Raw genomic sequence first — 20,188 nt, 5'->3', positions numbered from 1 at the left:
CTTTCTCCTGTTGGTTCTCATTGTAAAGACCCTGGAATAGTCAGTACACAGGCAGAAATCTCAAGCTGGGGATCTCCTACAAGTTTTTGAAGGGCAGAAAATGTTCTGGTGCTGGAAGATGGAGGTTGAGAGTTGGGAATGACAAGCCAGCAGGGAGACTGTACCGCCTGGATGGGATGGGTGCTTCTGAGTTTGTGCAGGGGCAGAGTCCCCTCCGAGCGCTGTGGATCTGATAGTGTTTCCTGTTTTCTGCGCGACTGACCTCGCTTTCCCATCTTCTCTGAGGAGAGGCCAGGCTTGCAGTGTGCCCTCTGGTGACATCAGGTGACTTCTTGCCTTTCACATTTATGCACCGAGGCAAGGGAAAGAACATAAGACTTCTTACTCCCAGGTCTCATGCTGTAACTTGGTGTTTCAGGCTGAATGCCCTTACTTACATGCTCACTGTTGCTCCAGATAAATAATAGATAGTATTTCAAAGAATAATGCCCTGGGGTTTGTCTGTCTGATTGTTTGTTTGCTTGCTTGCTTGTTTGCTTGTTTTAAAAGTTTCTAAGGGATCTTTAATTTTCAGCCAGGAATATCTGGGACATTTAAAATAGTAACCAAGGTGTACTATTTGCAGCTTAAACAAATGAAATAAGTGATGTTTTAGAATACAGACTTTTATAATAATGCATTCCTGTGCAAGATACCCTAGTTTTATCCTTCTCCTGAAAGAAGATCTTGAAGGAAAAACAGAAGATCTTATTTTCTGTGTGTAGAAATACTGGTATCTCTCTTTCTGAAGTGTTTATTTTGCTTTCAGGGGTATGGTAGCCATGGCAAGTAATCTCTTTATCCTTCAGTAGCCTCTGACTAACATATGCGTACCAGAATGGTGTCTTGGTTTTGCCATCACAGTTGCTGAGGCAGGCAGACATTTTTTAACAGCACTACTATATTAACATTTACCACAGATCAACATAAACATAGATTATTAACAATTTCACCACTTGATAGGGCTTGGAGCTAAAGGGGGCTTTTTTCCTGTGGTCTGCTTCTACCACTCAATTCCCGAGAAATCCAAACTCTGTGAGATAAAATTTAAGTCTGGAATTTTTTTAAATTTTTTTTGGTGGCACTGGGGATTGAAGCTACAATGTAAAAATCTGTCCTCTTTTTCTCCTACCTGCCACCAGAACAATACTTATTGTTTTCTTCTGTAGGGCTGAACTCTGACATAAGGCTCAAGACAGAGTATATAGGTATATTTGTGAAGCTGGAAATGTGACAAACAAAACCACACAGTTGCACTGTGATAGCATGCCCTCTAGCTGATGAATTTGTCCATTTCATCTCATGTTCACACCAGGCCCTCCCTGTGGAGATTTAAATTTGCACTTTCCAGGATAAATACCACTTTATTCTGTATTGTGTGTGCAATACCTTCCACTGACTCTCGGAAGAGAGGCTAAATGTTCTCCAAGACAACAAAAAAAAAAAGAGCAAATATAACTTACTTACGATACATTTCTGAAAAAAAGAGATCTTAATTCCAACTTCTGCTCTGAAGCAAAGCATGGATTACAGCCAAGATTTGTCACCTTCCAGGAAAGTGCTTTAATATTGAGTCATTTTCCTTCTCACTGGGTTAATGAATATTTAAGTAGTCCATGCAAAATGAAACTGAATCAGTGAGAGAGACTATGAGCAAATCTCTCTAGAATAGCTTACAGTGTTGTAGCTAGGTCATTTTTTGAGGAGACATGGCTTCAGGTCTTCTCAGGAAAATGAAAAAAAATGCATCTGCCTCCTATAATTTGGGTTAATACGTTTTTCATTCCTTAGTGGGTTTTTTCTATTTTTTTTTTTCCGCCTTACTAAAGAAAATATTTTGAATATAGAGAAACAAGTAACTTTAGATATATTAAAGTTAATTATTTGGACATTTAAAAAATCTAATGTGAAATTCAACCCGAATTTGCAAACAGTTTAAGTATTCTGAAGATGTCAGATTGTTGCTTTGCTTTATATCTATCTATGTATATATAATCATCTGCTTTGAAGAAAATTATGTTCTCTCACCAAAAAAGCTGCTCAGGTCTCACAGAAAAATACAACGTGCATTCTATTGCCACTGTTACAAAGGAGAATTTTTATCTTCATCCACCTGAAGGACAAGAACGAGCAGGGGAATGGCTGATATAGTTTCCTAAAGAGACATATCAGTTCATGAGGTATTAGATTATAAACAGAAATATTACTTTTTTTTTAACACTTGGACATGGCAGTTGAGCTCATTTTTCCCAAAGGGTCAGCAAGGATGAAGATGTTTAGGCTTCCTGGGCAGATTAAACTGACAGAAGTCTGCACAGAGGCTGAACAGTCTCATTCCCTTATAGTATGGGCTACTTGCTCTGACATTAGTCATCCCACAAAAGTAGTTTGAATATGACTGACTCAGTAGTCTGAGAGAAAAACAGGTGGGTTTTTTTTTAATTTTCTGTCCTGGGTTCAGCAGCAGCAGTCAGTTTTTCTTCTTAGTAGCTGGTGCAGCGCTGTGGTTTTGACTTTCGGCCTGGGAAAAATATTGATAAAGCTGATGTTTTCAGTTGCGGGTCAGAATGTTTACCCTGACCAAGGACTTTGTGAGTCTCATGCTCTGCCAGGGAGGAGGAGAAGCTGGGAGGAAGCAGGGACAGGACACCTGACCCAAACTAGCCAAAGAGGTATTCCATACCACAGCACATCATGCCCAGGAGGTAGAACGGAGAGTTCCCGGAAGGGCTGGATCATGGCAGGGTGGGGGTGAGGTACCGGTTGGTGAGCGGTTGTATTCTCTTGCTTGTTATTTCCTTTATCATTATTACTATTAGTGGTAGCAGTAGTGATTTGCGTTATACCTTAGTTATTAAACTGTTCTTATCTCAACCCGTGGGAGCTGCATTCTTTTGATTCTCCTCCCCGTCCCTCCAGAAGCGGAGGGAAGAAAGGTGGGGGGGGAAGTGAACTTCGTGGTTCTGATTTACGGCCTGGGCTTAAACCACGACATTTTCTCTGAGCTAGTTCCATGTTGGTTTGCCAGTTTTGTCCACTCCAAGGTTGCATAATTCCTAGAGCCTTTTGGCAGATTTGCTGTCTTAGACTGGCTTTAGTCAGACAGAAAACTAGAACCAGAGGGATAAAAGAAAAAGTCCTTTTTAAGAAATGAATGGATGCTATGAATGGACAGTTGATGCTAGTAGACTTGCACAGTGAGGCATGTCTCCAAAAAGGCACAGCATCCCAGTTTGTGTCATAACTATGTGGTTTGTTGTGTTTGTATAAATCTCAAGTCTTGCTAAAACTAGATCTTATTATCTGTTCCTAGCTATAAGACATGGTATTTAAATGCTGCAGTCCTGCCTGAGTGTCTCTTATTAAAAAAATGTGGCAATACATTCTCCAAATCCCTGGAATAAGATGGCAAAAAGCGAGTTTGCTTTTCACATCCCTATTCACCATAGTGGAGTCATTCAGACTTTCTCTTCATTAACAGGTAGGTCCTGCAGGGAAGCCTATAAAAGAGTCAAACTTACTTTATAACCTTACATAATTAATGTGATTCACTACAATGTTTCTATTAGGATTTGTAGGCTTTGCAGCTGGTGAATCTTTAGAAATATAATGCAATGTTTTAGCATCTCTGTCTGCAGATTTGTAGAGCTTAATCAATGATGAACCATGTTAGATATGTAATACTGCTATTTTTTAAAATGTTCATTGTATTATTTTTCCTATTTTTTCGGTATTTTTTGTACTGAAAATTAAACATTATACCTAAACAATAGCAGCTGTGGCTATGGTGCTGTTCTTGCTTTTAGGAGCACATTGTCAACCATAACCTATATTTTTAACCCTGTCAGCTAATAAGGAGAAATCACCTCCTCCCTTTTTATTGATATGTGCAACTCTATTATGTCTCTTGATGGATATTGTTAATTTGATTTTTAGGGCTAGAGTAGTTCCAGAGCTAATGAATAATTTGCATAAAAATTCACTCTTCTTGATGTCATGGATGGGCTGTGTTCAGTATTAAAATATTGAGTTTTGGAGGAATTAGTAATAAAGAATCAATTCCTATACACTTTTTGCTATGTTTATTTGTTATTTGCATTCTGGTGGCAGGCACAATAAGCTGGATGCTGGCTACACATTCAGGATGAATCTGCCTGTAAAGCTGCAGAGCTCACAATCAAACTCCTACCTCCCCAGTATAGAGAATTTCAAGTATTTGGAGAGTCATTTTGAAGTCAAGGTTTTGATTTAAAGTATCAAGCTAGCTAAATGTTCTTTGAAACAGAAGGTGATAAAAATATTTCACAAATGTGAACTTTGAGAAAAAAATATTCCTAGTTTTCACTAGTTTTTTTTGCTCTTTTCTTGAAGAGTTCATTTTTGCAGAAAAGTATAACAATTAAATCTTTGACTTGGAAAAGTTTTTCTTATCTTAGTATGAAAAGTGTCCATTTTTCAAAGCATTCAGTTATAACATAGATCATCATCTAAACCATAATAACTAACAAGTTTCAGGACTTCATACACCAAATTATAAGGGCAAATGGAAAAAAACAGAACAGAAGGGGTTTACTGGTTACTAAAGCAGGGGGCCATATTGAACTATTAGGCATAACAGCATAAATCTGGAGTTATACTCTCAAGGGCAATCAGCTTACTCCAGATTTACTCTTGGATACCAGCTCAGGGTCTGGCCAAGATTATTTTCTTGTAAGTACGTTTTTTTTTAATTAACCCTGTTGGTAAAAGAAATATTAAAAAGAAAATTAGTAGTTTTTGCTGGGTTAATCTAGTAATATGTCTGCAGCATCATGTCTGAAATGATTTCTTTACTCCATAAAAATTTCCTGAACACAAAGAAATAATATCTTTAATATATAAAAATACAGCAATTTCCTTGCTATGTTTCCGGATCCTCTCTACATGATCATTTCCTACTAGATTCTCATGCTACCCAACTCATATTTGCATCTGCACATTTAGTTGGACAGAACCTTTTTTTCTTCAAGTTGACTAGTGTTCTCTTTATTCTCTCTTTCTGTGACATTAGAATTTGTGTTCAATTCATCTCTGGTTCAGGAATTAAGCAGTCTTGTTTTGATTTTCTTCTGAATACAAACATTCTGTTTCCTAAAACTCAAAGGTTCTGTCAAAGGCATTGTATTTGTTCTTTTAGTCTCTTCATTTATTTTTTCACTATTGTAACTTGATTTTCATAATGGTGTGCCTTTCTTATTGTTTTTGCAGTCTGAATAGGAAACAAGGACTTCCCAGTCAGCCCTGATATTTTTCTTTCTCTTTTTTAATACACAAAGAGGGGAAAAAATGTCTCCTCTTGTCTAGCCTTCTCCATCAAGGAAGACAAATATTTGAAAATGCTTCTTATATGGGAAATATATTCATACTATAGAAATTATGTTGTGGAAACAGATAATTCATAAAAAATTAATGACAATTTTTTTTTTTTTTGCAAAAAATCCTAGCATATGTCATATGCTTTTTTCATCTCTAAAAAGGGACAGTTTATGGTCCTTGAAGTGTCATTCAGATGACTGATCATAAAGTGTATCTTTAAGAAGAGTTTTTAAATTACCAGTTTCAGAACCTTGGGAATCTCAGCCAAATTGCTATACTTTCTTGAGGACTGCAGAAGAAATCATGGAAGGATGCAGGTAAGAAAGTGTCTCATTTCCAAAGTGCATCAAAATAAAATTTAAGTAAAAACTAAGCTGTTGGTTAATATCTGAAATAAATGAGGAGCTAAGGAAAGAGGGAAGTTATTAAGAAAGAGCCCTGATGTTTAGCTTTATAAAAGCACTTGGAGACAACGAGAGTAGCTTCAGTAGAGCAGAAATATTGAAAGCCAGGCTGGAAGGTAACCACCTGCAAAAGAGGAAGCCTGCGCTCTTGTTGTAGGCGGTACATCACATGGTTTTAGAGATTGGTGGGACATCTGAAATGGAACCAGTGTTTGAGAAAGGAGTTAGAAAGCAGTATGGAAACTAAAGAATTTCCTGAAAGAAATTCCTGAATTTTCTGAAAGAGAAAAAGAATGTAGGACAGTGAAAGGCTGAGAAGAAAGGGGTCAGAGGGGAGCAATACAGAAGCAATAAAACCAAAGAGACTAAACCAATGACTGGGTTAGATGAGAGGGTTAAATAGCTAGTGTAGAGCTGAAAAGTACTTAAAACTGCACAGCCCTACCAGGGCATGTCTCAAATATATGGTGTTTCCAAAAACTCAAGATTTAGGAGCAGCTCCTTAAAGAGCTCTTCTAAGCTCCTCCTCTAAGAGGGTCAGTTCTCAGGTTTATTGTTATACTGACAGAGGGTTTTAAGAGTTAGTGTTTCTGTTAAGGACACAGGAATTAATTAGCTCTGACAGAAGTCAGTTTGACAGCTGTACTGAAGAGTACAGCTCTGAATATGACAGTCAGAAGGGAAACAATAATAGACACAGTAAGAGTATTCCTTTTTCAAAGCATTAGAAAGACTTGTTCATTGGCACGTACAATGGATCTGGAAGTCTCCAACCTCTTGGATGTAAAAGCTAAGCATATAATATGTCATTGCCATGCTAAGCAAAACCTGAATTTTTTAAGTCTGTTCACAACAAGACGGATTAATGATTGGCAGAGAAACAAGAAACACAGAAAAATAATTTAGAGAATGAAAGGATCAAAGTCATTTGGCTCTGGTGAGGCAAACAATTTGAAATTTGAAGAGGAAATGGAGGATAAGAAATGAAGACAAAATCAAATATTAACTTGGAGCATAACTATCAAAATATGTTATTTCTTTCATTGTTTTTTTTCTCTTTTCAACTTTTAATGCAATTAAAGTACACTTCAAAGTGTGTTCAATTTACTTTGGTTTTCTAAGCTCATTTGAAGATGCGAAAGTATTTTATGTGTTGTTTTATATCTACAAGTATTTGTTTCTACACATGTGATGGCTGAATTACAGTGCATGTACAGTGCAAATGAAAGTGCAGTTGAAATTTCTTACATATGTAATAGTTGCACCAATAAAAGTCTCTAGTAGTCTCAAAGAAGGAAGAATGGTTGATCATAGCACAAGATAGATTCCCATAATTTACTGTAAATGTCATAGCAATTGAAAAGGTATATGATTACCCTGTGCTGTCTCTTCAGATAGTCTGGAATTCATGTAGTGAAGAGACATGTAGTAGACCTTCAAGTAGGAGCTCATGCTGAGCCCACTGTAGATGCATGTCCCTTTCAGTGGCAACGTGTCTTGCAGTGTTCATGCCCTCAAGCTGCTCTCTTTGAACAACACAGAGGAGTTTTGTCCTGTCATCCTTTTGTTCCATCTTAATGCCTATCATGGGAAATATCTGAAGAGCTTTGATATTTCTTTGATATTTCATTGATATTTCTGTTGAGAGATCTGCTTTTCTAGACAAACCAAATACCTTTTTATTTTAAAGCCTCAGTGCCTTGCAATGGACTTACTCTGTTAGCTGATCATCTCGGCTGCAGTCTGCTGGGGAAGGTCTGCACCCAGTGCATCTGTTGTCTTTAGGGTCAAAATCTTGAAACAAGCACCTTAGCTTTGCTTAGTGTAAATCATGAGCTGCCTCTGACTGAGCCGTTAACACCGCAATCCCAGTGAGTCTCGTTCCTGCCACTGGGCGTGCTGTGCCAACACAGAGAACAAAAGTCTCCCTGAAGAGCAAGTCAGCAGACAAATGGATGATAAGCCAAGTAGCAGGGAATGATATTCAGGAAAAAGACATTCAGAAAGCAGATTAAAATGACTCCAAGTTACGGCTGGAGTCGTCTCCTATACAGAATCATCAAAACATTTTCAGCAAGAAGTCCTCTAAGACTCACAGGGCTGGCAGCAATGGCCAGATAAGCGGGTGGTATTGAGAGAGTATCTTGGTTCTCACCAGGTCGCCAGAGTGAATAATATATACAAAGCAGATCATAACATTGGTGTCAGCTGTAGATTTGACAATGATTATGAAACCTGGCTTTGTTTCTGATAAGTATTTCTGTGCCCAGAAATGTTAATTCTTCCTGTACAATTCTTCCTGTAACTACCGTTTTTTGGCTTAGGAAAGAATGCCGTTCTTCCTGAAGGTGTGTTGACTTGAGTTCTATGTTGCAGTGGATTTTTGGAGATTTCTCTATAACATAATGCAGAACTATTTGAATGTGAATCTGATTTTTTACAAGTTTGGCAGTATTTGGATCTCAGTTCTGCATAACTACTTAGTGAAACACTGGATGACAGAAAATTGCTAAAATCAGACTGTTGAGGTGTTTTTTTAAGCTATTACAGATCAAATTACAAGTTATGAGTGGGAAGGAGGGAAGATGGAAAAGAAAAGGAGAGTTATGATATTAGACCTCTGAAGAAACTGGAACATTTCTGACAGAAAAAGTGGAAGAGATTTAGAGACAAGTTAAAGTAAAAAAAAAAAAAAAAAAGAAGGAAACTATGATTATTAGATGCTAGTTTCTGTCTCAGTATAGGCTTTAGTTGATAAGAAAAAAAAACGGTTTGCAGATAGAGGCTGTTAAAAATATGGGTAATACTGATCATAAAAAAAATGCATTTTTCAGGCATAAAGAGTGGCTTTTGTCCAGAAATCAAATTGAAAAATAAATTATAGAAAGCAGTAATATAGCAAGATAATTGCCAATATGCTCAGATGAGATAGCAAATGAGAGAAAATTATTCAGTAAGAAAACTACAATAGTATATGGAAAAACACTTTTTAAAAAGTCACTATTTTTATTGTCTGCAGGGAATAAAACCCATCTCTTAAGAAAATTATCAGATTTTCTGGGGTAAGAATTAAATAATGGCTAGATAACAAAGAGCTTGCATGAAGACTTACGTAAAATCCTACTGCAAAGTAAAAAAGCCAAAATATATTAGTCATCCACAAAGCTAAGGATTATAATTTTTCTTTTATTTCTGTCAAAATGCCTTAAATTACCAACATTTAGTGGGGATTTTTTTGCCCTTTTTTTTTTCTTTTTTTTTTTTTTTTTCTTTTTTCTTTTTTCACAATACCTGGAAACAGATACACATGAAAAGACAGTAAGTCTTATAGACAGAGCTGAGGATGGGATTGAGCCTGGAATGGGTGAAGGTGTGGAGAAGGTTCTGGCTACAGTAGTCTGAAGCCGTGCGGTGGGGATAGACTGCCCCCCGACATGGAACAATCTAAAGACAATGGTATTGCCCCACCTTGCTGTAGCCAAAGCTTGTAGCTTTAGCCCATGCAATGGGCTTCACTTCCTTTCCCTTTGCCTTGTAGCACTTGCGCTAACAGGATAGTGCCAAGAATACAACTAGAGACCAGAGGTTAGAATTGAAAAAGGAGAAGCAAAGAAAGGCCCTATCACTCCCTGACTCTCTAAATCTGCCTGGGACATGATAGCCATGTGAGACGAAGACACTTGAAATTAAGCATCTACATGCTGCTATGTGTCTAAGCTCCTTTTGTAGTCAGTGGAGATCCACACAACATTCAGCAGAATATCTGATGAGGAGTATCTTTATTGGCTGCACTGAGGTTTCAATGTATGTCCATACATTAGCCTGAACACACGGAGTTCTTGAGCTGTTTTGGATGCTTTGTATATCTCCCGCAGTGTGTCAACCTGTTCAAGTAAGTTTAATGCATGTTAGCAAGGTATCACCACTTGAAAATGTAAAGTAGGATTTTTATTGTTGAATGTGAAACAGATAGTTGAGACTAATTAGTTCCTAAGGTAAGTATTACTACGCTTTTCATCCCCATTAAGCTAACAGAGTCTTTGCTGACCAGGAATCATAAGTCAAGAAGGGAAGAGTAAGCTTCTCTTGTTCTCTGAAAGGGCTCATCCTGGTTGGTTCTGAGTTGTCATCTTCTGACTCCCAGCTGTTTCACTAAAGCTTGTTTATATTTTCCTGTTTACATTCTTGTCTTCAGTTGTGGTCTGTGCACACTCTCACAGTTTTTACTTACAAGTTAGCAATATATTCAGAAATCTCAGCTGATCTTATGCAGTGAGGCAGTGTCCAAATTAGATCTGAGGAGCAGATAGCCAGACAGCTGAGGAGATATGTAGGAGGAAGAAAACACCTAGGTGACCCAGCATATCCACAAAAGGTGGTCAGACATAGCAACCATCCTATGAGGAACTGCAGCCTCTGGAGTAGAAGCAGAAGGCCAAGCAGCCATGGCTTTGGATGCCAGGCTGGTGACAAACAAATCAAGTCCTACACAAGGTACATATAAACTCCTAGAGCACCTGTAGACACCTACATGTGGATGCTTAAATGTTGAGATGTTAATCTTAAACTGAATTTTCTTCTAGGTACTTAGCTTAGAACACCACCCAAATGTTCAATAGCATAAATTGGGTGAGACCTACCCAAGCCATAGACACTAACAGTATGATCTTGCTGTGAAAAGGCTATACTCCAAAACCATTATCTCAGTCCAAATGCACAATTTCTTGTCTGTCACATTAGACACTGTTTTCCTGCTTTACTTATGTGTGTCATACTCTGCCTATTTCATTTATTCTGGGCATACTAACTATTCATAGTCACACTAGCATTTGCACAGACTTTCTATGATAATGCACAGTCATTCAAATCCAGGCATTGCAAGATGATTTGCCTTCTCTTTCTGATTCTGAGCTGTTGTTTTCCATAGCTCTGGCTTTGAGGTTGCTACAAGTCAAATTACACTTTCTTTTCTTCTTTTTTTTTTTTTTTTTTTTAATTTAAATAGTGTCTCCTTAATGTAAAACTACCATCTATGATGCTTGTAGCTGGCAGTAAAAATCCATACCCAGTAAGATTCTGGGTGCAATTAATATAGACAAAGCATGCAAGATGAGCAAGGTGGATGTGATAATTGTGTTTTCATCCCAAATATAAAATGCGAGTTTTATGCAGGAAATCAGATGAATACTGTTGGTCCCTATAAGTGTGAATAGAAAAGTATTCGCAGAGAACATGTTGCACTTATGCATTAAGGCTCAATGTATCTTTGTACTGAGTTGGGAGCAGACTACTAATCAGTACATATTAAGCTTAACTAATTTTAAGGAATGCACTGCACAATGACTGATTTCTTTGCCAAGTAAAACATAAATTTAAATGCCACTCCCTGTGTTTGCTGCCTCGAGGACCTGAGGTGAGCCTTTAAATTGTTTTATGTAGATATCTTAATAAAACACTCTGGCACAGCTATAACTTCCCATTTCTTTCACCTGAATGGACAACAGTGAAAACTGCAGGGCTTTTTATGCTTGCAGATCAGTAAAAAACAATTCAGAGCCCTAGCATCAGTTCTACTGACTGCTAACAAAAAACAAATGGAATTTGGAATGGGAAGTGATGGAAAAAGTGCAGCTTTACAGCTAAGCTCTAGACCTGCAACCTTGTTCTCTCCTGCCTGCTTCCTCTGAAGCTCAAGACCCACTGAATTGGAAGACAGAAACATTGTCACCTTTTCCCCATTTCTGGAATAGACAATTGTCTGACACAGGAACTGTGAAATATGAACTGAAGGCCACTGCTAAAAAAATGAAAGAAACCCTATGAAACTCCTTGTCACGCACACCTACACCCTGCCCCATCCTCTTGCTCTCACACACATTTCCCCACCCTTGTGATTCTCCCAGAGAAAAGCATTTATAGACAGAACTGATTTCATGTGACTTACAATTCTTGGAACTGTTGTTTAGAGAAGAAACTGTTTGACCCGTAACATGGACACAATTCTAGTTTGGTATTGAACTATAAAACATGAAAAGGAAGGATTTAAGACATAGGGCAATTATTAAAAAAAAAAAAAAATTTTTTTTTTTTTTTTGTAAGAAGTCCTATAGGCTGTGCCCACTTGGCTTATGTATTTAGACATATTTTTCCTATATCTACCCTATGTTGTGAAACTAGTATACCTCTGGCAGTGAAACATATGGTGAAAAAGACTGAGTAACTGAGAATGCAGCAATGCGAAATACCCTTCCACTGCAATATAACTTATTTTAGATCCTGGCTGTTATCCAGAAAATCACCACAACTTGGAAAAGGAGTGGAAAATTTGCATTCTTTCTGACTGAAAGTGAGAACAATTATCAAAGTTCATTCAAGATAATTTTGGTAACTCAGAAGACAAAATTGTACTTGTGTCTAAAAATATTGAATATTTTTGTGGAAACCAATAGTACTAGGTTTTGTTAATATTTCTTCTGTAATAAAATAATTATCTGTGAATACAGTGGAATTTATTGTTAATTTTTATTAAATTACTTTAGTGTATCTAGCACTGCCTTAAATACTGCTAGCATGTGGAAATTTGTGTTCTTTTATGTAGCCAATAATTCATAAACTTCTTTGAATTTAAAACCTAGGCTTTCAGAAGGAATGACATAGTTTTAAAATAACTGTTAGAAAATGCTACATGATTAGTAATATCCTAATGAATATTTATAAGCTACAGCCTGAAAGGTGATCTTTAACATGGTGCCTCTAATAAGCAATAAAAATAGAATCAATCAAAGTATTGACCGTTAGGTCTGAATCTGTATAAAAGAAATTAGTTTCACTCTTACAATAGAGGAATACATGAATTAGTTCATTTGAATGAACTTATATTCATGTGTAAGTAAAGTAAGTGAGAGAAAAATTAGTAGTTGGTATTGAAGAGGATCCTCAGTGTTAAAATGTTTTGAATAGATGGCAAAAAATTCATAGTGATAGCTGAAAATGATGAGGTAGCAATGAGAAGCTGGTTATCAGCACAGAAAATAATGAAAATACTAAACAAGTAGGTTCTCTTCTATCATTTGCACATCAGTGACAGTTACAGATGCATAGCTTTTAACCAAATTCTTTCCTCCTATCAAAAACTCCTTCTAGTCCAACAGTGACTTAATTGACAGCATAAAGCAATCAGTATTTGTGTCCTGGAAAAATGGTGTATTTAATTTCATAATGGTAAATAAATTTATGTGCACAAAACACATATAATGCTGATTAAAAGCTCTTAGTAACTGTAGCAAGGTAAGTGAAATAACAAATTGAAGTGTTTGTAGTAAGCACTGTTACAGAATCAAGCTTCTGTGGTAATCAAAAGTGTTCAGGTGGTATATCTGGAGAACTGTGACAGGACATGCAGATCCGAAGTATGGATAAGATAAATGGACTGAAAGGTGGACTGAAAGTTGATTTAACTGCCAGGCTCAGAGTACTGTGATCAGCAGCATGAAGTCCAGATGAAGGCCAACCACTAGTGGCTGGGTTTCAAACCACTGGGTTTGAAACTTGCACCAGTACTGTTTAACATCTTAATTACCTGGATGACGGAATCCTCAGCAAGTTTGCAGATGGTACAATACTGAGAGGATTAAGAGAGTGAGTTCAGAGGGACCTCAAAAGGCTGGAGAAACTGACTAGAAAGAGCCCCATGAAGTTCAACAAAGGAAAATGCAAAGTCCTGCACTTGGGTGGGAATACCAATACATGCTGGGGAACACCCAGCTGGAAAGAAGCTTCATAGAAAAGGCCCTGGGAGTCCTGGTGGACATCAAGTTGACCATGATCCAACAATATACTGTAAAGAAGGTTTGAGGAGTGTGTGGAGGGGTGTTCTTATCATTATGAATAAATTCTTGTTGGGAGACAGCAAAGAAGCCAGAGCCAGTCTATGTGGGATCATGTGAAGGGGCAAGAGGCAATAAGCCAACTTCCCTGTTGACTTGTGTGTGGGATCTGTTTGTCATGGTGTTCTGCAGTCCCCGATGCCATTTGTGACCAAATCAGAGCAAACTGATTTACTTCTGTGGGAGAAAGAATAGCATAAAATGAATGCCACAGCTGGATGCCAGAAGCTGGTATTTCTTTAGGACAGCCTGTTTAAAAAACAATCACAGATTGTCACTGCAAGTTCTACATATTATGGAATGTATTATTGTATTAGGAATATTGAGAACATTATGTATATTATGTGTGAACCTTGTTTATTGCTATATAATTTTCATAGGAATCTGTTACATCTTTGTGATAATTTTTTCTTTCCAAAGAACTTTATTGGAAATTGTCAAATAACATAGAATGAGAGCTGTGCATCCCTCAATCATTTTTCCTCAGAAGTCTTGTTGTATTTTCTCAACAGTTTTAGATTTACTACTGTTATTGTTCGCTTAAATGCTTCTGAAACATTCCTTTAGGAAACAGTTGGAAGTAAGGAACAGAATTAATATAATTTTAATAATAGTAATTTCCTAGAATTGACGTACTTAGATTCATACCATGTTTTTATTGTTATTTTCTGGTGTAGGTATTTTAAACTGTGCTCTCTCTTTCTAAGTGTGTAGTAACTGGTAAAGCAAATAAGTTACAATGAAAAAATCAGCAGGCATTAATCTAAGTTACCTTAAAAAATATTGTGATCAGTATGTAAAGGTCAATGCAGAAAACTTCCTATGCTTTAGACACTGTTTGACTTGTTCAAATGAGAGAAAGTTGTTTCTGTTTCCTCTAGTAGCACCAATCATCTATTAGGTATTTGAATTTAACATGATTTCTTCAGTCTTTAACACATACGACAAACTAAATAATCCAGATTTAAATCTTAATGTAATTATTTTCTAAACTTTGGTTTTAGACCAATTTGAATTCTGCCATCTATATGTATTTGAGGTTTCATTGGTGTTATGAAAAGTCACAAATAAAATGCAAAATACAGATCTGTGGTTATGGTAAAAGACATTGAGTGAATATGACCATCTTAGTGTCAAACTGCATCTGATACGTTGATTTCTAAAACTAGATCTAGGAATTAATAAATTTAGAAAAAGTAATTATAAGAGAATATTTAGAAGCAAATTTTTGAAAACACTCTATGGATTCATATAGTACAGATTAGTTCCTTTCATCTGTATAACATTTCCAAGTGAATATATCTTCATATTAGAAATGGTTCCTTTCTCTAAGAATTGTTTTAAGGCATTTAAAAGTCACAATGAAATAAATTTGGCTGTTCTGCAGTTTTCAGGCTGTTCTGCAGTGGCCAGTGGTCTGCATTGATGATATGGGTTTGTATCATTGAAAACTGTTTATGTTTTCATAATGCTTATGTAAAGCAAACACTATTTCTTTGCCAGATAAATCACATCTAAACATGCTGCTGATTGTTTAAGTAAATGCTGTGGCACAGAGAGTATGTGTTTTAAGGCCAGGCTGGAAATTCATCTAGGAGTAGGAAAGGATTCATCTGCAACATAAACTTATAATGTACCATGAAAAAAAAAAATCATAAATTGAGTATATTTGGACTATACTCTGAATGTAATCTAACTTTGAATAAATTTCTGAATGATTAGTTTCTCTTCCTTCTTACTTGAAGTACCACAATGTGGCAATTAACTAAGATTGCTATTAGTCCTCGTCTTGCTTTTACTGGTGAGCTTCGTGGAGCAGTTTTTGATCAAAAGAAATGTACTGTATACTCAGAAAATTACAGTACAACATAAACCTGCTGGTGAATTATTCTTTAGATCTAAAGTTTTAAATTTCTTGGTGTTATCTGGTGTACAGGAAGGGTAAACAATGGTGCAGTCAAGCTGAAATTCTTACTGCCTGCCTAGGTTTTTTGCCAGTACAAAACTTGTTTTTCCTTAGGAGGTTTCATGCTCACATTATTTCACTGGCAAAAGAACTCCATTGTATTACTGTAAACACATAATGGATGCTCAATTTTATCTGTATGACTGCTTTTATTATTGTTCAAAGCATAAACTTCTAACTTGATCAACTTGCCAGATTAGTTTTTAACCTTTTTATGGAATTGAGTTCATTCAGATGAGTTGCTTGCGAACTTCTAAGTTTTAATAAATACCTTACAGGTTTACAATTAGATGTGCTTTTTAACTGCTTGAAGACTTGACTGGGAATCAGCCTTTTGATTAAACACGTTAGCTAGGAGAGCATCTGCCTTTTTGATGCTGAGGGTGTCCATGGTCAACGTGCTGCCATGGGGGCAGCTGGGTGTGCTGCACTGACTGCTGTAGAGGACAGGCGAGAAGGGAGTTTGTATCCTTACGACAGCAGATGGCACTTCTTGCTGCAGTACCATTCCTTGAAATAACCTCTTCATCCTCACGAGCTCTCATTCTGCTTTTCATGTTTTTTAGTCTAGCCATAGAGATTTGAAGGCTAAGTCTGCACATCTTAGGTATAGTCCAAAGCTTTGTAATATGAGAAAATCGAGAGACAGCTTCAATTCAGCTTGCTTTGCCCTGTAAGAGTAGGAGTAATAGAATTACTTTATGAAAATTTTTGTTCTATGAAATTTATGTAAAAAATTAGTCTGGTTTTTTTTTTTATGAACTGTGTACTTATCCTTTGAAGTTAAGGACTGCACACTTTTCCAAAGGGTATCTCCTTTGAGCATACAAAACCTATGTAACTGATTAAAAAAAATAGCAGATTATCTTTAAAGATGTTTTCAAACAGAAGTAGTTAATTTGAGTAGTATGTTTGTTTATGTACTTTTTGACTTAGTCTTTTGTCTTTTCACCATGGCCAAAAGAGTGAGAAGGGCACTTAAAAAGGATAATGAAAATGAAAGCTGAGTTTCTATTGAAATTGCTTATTTAATCAGCTTAACACAAAATCACTAAGTACTATGGAACTAAAATCAGAAAAGTTGACAATGCTTTCCTTGTTTGGTTTTCTGGATTGCTTCTTTTGTATCATCTTGTTTGCTTCAGAATACAAGTGCAATATGAATTTATTTTTAGAATTCAGGTTTTATTCAAAACAAGCATAAATTTTTTTTACTTTTTTTCCTCATGAAACCAGCAGGGAATGGCAGACTGACAGTGGAGATTATTTTTTTTCTAGATATATGAATCCTATATGACTAATGAGAAGATGGCCTACTGCTCCTCTTGAGTTGACACTTTGTGCTGTATATTATTTAAAGTGGAACAAGAAGAAAAAAAGCTTTAAACAGACAAAAGAACCAATTCATAGTAGTAACAACAGTACACCATGTCAAAGACTTTATTGCGCTAGAGTGGATATAAACATGTATACAAATATAAAACAGATCAGAGTAATTTTCTTGGGCCTTTTTTAAGAATTACATTGTATTTTAGAGTGTAAATAATATGTATGTGCACAGATGCACACTGCTTGGAAGTGACATATGCTTAGGCACAGAAATTATTTTCTGACATTTTGGTCAACAGTGGATCTTCAGCTTTCCCCTTAGAAATGTTAATTCTGGCAGAATAAAGATTTTGTAGTGCCTTTAAAACTCAAAAGATACAATGTTGACTTACACATATGGCTAGCTTTAGCTCTGGGTTCTAGCTTCACTAGACTCTTCTCTGAGGGAGTGCTTCTGCCTGAAAATGCAGTTGAGGGAATATGTCTGCTTTGATGGCACTTCAGTAGAAACAGGTGAGTTTATAAGCAGACCTGATGACACACCAGTGTCTTTCCAGCTACTTTTCTTCACATCTAGGATAGACCAGGAGACTTGGATTCACGTAACTCAACAATTTGCTATTTGTTACCCTTAGTATGCAAAGCATAAATAAAAATTTCCTAGGTGACCAGCTGGCCAACACTATTTTCAGTTGTTACTTATCTTGCTAGGCTAGTAGAAGTCACAGAGTTTACAGAACTATACTTATTCTGATATCAACAGACTTTCTACTTTTACAAGAGGTATGGTGTACAGCACTGAGGGAGACTACAAACAAAAGCGATTGGGATTACGTATTTGCACCGTAGAACCGTGGAATCAGCTAGGTTGGAAGATATTAAACAAGACTGGACTCAGTACTGAGTGCTGGGGAACACCATTAGTGACCAACTAGATGTGGAACCATTTACCACTGCTCTTCAGACTCTGCCATCTCAGCCAGTTTCTAAAGCAGTAAAGAACACATCTATCCAGGCCATGAGCAGTCGTTTTTCCAGGAGAATGCTGTGGGAGACAGTGTTGAGTACTGAAGTCAAAATAGACAATATCCACAGCCTTTCATTCACCAACCAGGTGGGTCACCTTGTCATAGAAGGAGATCAGGCTGGTCAAGCAGGACCTACCTTTCATGAACCCATGCTGACTGGGCCTGATCCCTCCGTTTTCCTGCGCCTGTTGTGTGATCACACCAGGATGATCTGCTCTGTGACCTTTCCAAGGCTGATAGGCCTGTAGTTTCTGGGGTCTTCATCTTCCTTCCTGCCCTTTTTGTAGATAGGTGTCACATTGGCCAACCGCCAATCCCCTGGGACCTGCCTACTAGACCAGGACTATTGATAAATGATGGAAAATGACTTGGTGAGCTCATCTGTCAGCTCCTTAGCCTTCTTTGATGGAACCCATCTGGCCCCATAAACTTGTGCATGTCTAAGTGGAACAGGAGGTCACTATTTCTTCCTGGATTATGGGGACTTCAATCAGTGCCTCATCTATGTCACTAAACAGTAGGATGACATGAGATGATAGAAGGCCCCTCAAATGCATATTCACTGTCATTGCAGGAAAATAGCTTAACTCATTGTACAGGCTATGTTTGCCATTTCTAGTCTACTGGAAGAAAACCCTTTACCTATAGTAATAAGAATGATGTTAACTTAAAAACTGCTTAAAGCAGAGGTCTTTCTAGCCCAGTGTTCTGCTTTGAAGAGCTTTTTCAATAGAAAAAAGGATTCTGCAAGAACCTACCATCAATCAGAGTTTCCTATTAAGTACTAGTAGGAAGTAATTTTTATGCCTTAAATCAAGGAGGTATAGAGTTTATACTCCCTCTAAAACATTTTTTGGAAAGATGGATTTACTACGACACATCTGATATTGGTGTTATTTGTACAACTTTCCAATACTATTTTAGCCTTGCTAAATTTATGTTTTCAGTAATATCAACTGACAACGAATTTCAGAGCATGATTGTACATTGTATGGAAAATGATTTTTGTATTGATTTTATATTTCCTAGCCACCTTTTTCATTCCTATGACTAGCTGTTGTTCTTGCATTCTAAACAGGGCAAATAGAAATTTTTGATAGATCTTCTGTGTAGGAATCATAGTTTTGCAATTTTGTATTTTCTCTCATTAGTGAAAAGAGTTAAAATCTTCATTTAAATATTCAGCCATGTACCCCTGTTAAGTTTTACACTGTATGCAAAAAACTGTTCTGCTCCATTAACTTTGAGGCTAGGTGATGACAATCCAACGGAGGGTGAGCTACACTTTGCTATTATTGTATTATAACAATTTTGGAATTATTTTTTATCCCATTCTTCTATTAATATTATTAAATATTTCCTTTTTGTCTGATTTCTGCTGCACACTGGATGGAAATCTTAATTAACTAATGTGCAATGACTACTTTCTAACCTGCAATCGTTATTTGAAAACCCGAAATGTGGTTAAAATATTTCTGCATTTCACCCCTAACATTTGCTTTTCATTGGTATGGACAGTCATTTATCATTATGATTCACTTTCACTTCACCTGTTCAGGTCTTTTGAAGGCTTTTCACTTTACTTCTTGATTCAAACTGAACTATTTTATCTCATCACAAACTCAGCTGCCTTGATATTCCCCCTTGTCACATTTCAAATCACTTAACACGTATATTAAAAAACGCTAAAACTGGTACAGAAGGTAAAGACACATCATCTTAAAGTTTAAATGGTGGAATGAACATAGTGTTGTCGAATCCTCTGATTTCATTAGCAACTCCTACTAAGTCATTGACTGATGATTTTTTTTTTCTTTTGCCTCAAGATTACTTAGCCTTTCTACTACACTTCTGTAGATCAGCTGTCAAGGTCTTCCAGAACAGAAAATACTTTCGAGAATTTAGTGACACTAAGAAGCTGGCAACACATTGGTGATTGTTTTGGTTCTTCCTCTCCGTTTTAACTATAGAGTCCAGAGCTATTAGGCAGTACAATTAATATATCAGGAAAGGAAAGGAAAAAACCTATCTGATGATTTTTATATATCAGTAAAAGATAATGTAGGTACTGTAACAAATGAGTTGTTTTGATTGGTTTATAAATGCATATTTAAAAAATAAATTTGTTTATAGACCTTGTATATCAGTGAATATCTAATCTATCAGTGTATATCAGATTTA

Source organism: Psittacula echo, assembly GCF_963264785.1.
Source record: "Psittacula echo genome assembly, chromosome: 4".
Lineage (NCBI taxonomy): Eukaryota > Metazoa > Chordata > Aves > Psittaciformes > Psittacidae > Psittacula > Psittacula echo.
This window is presented reverse-complemented; position numbering follows the sequence as displayed.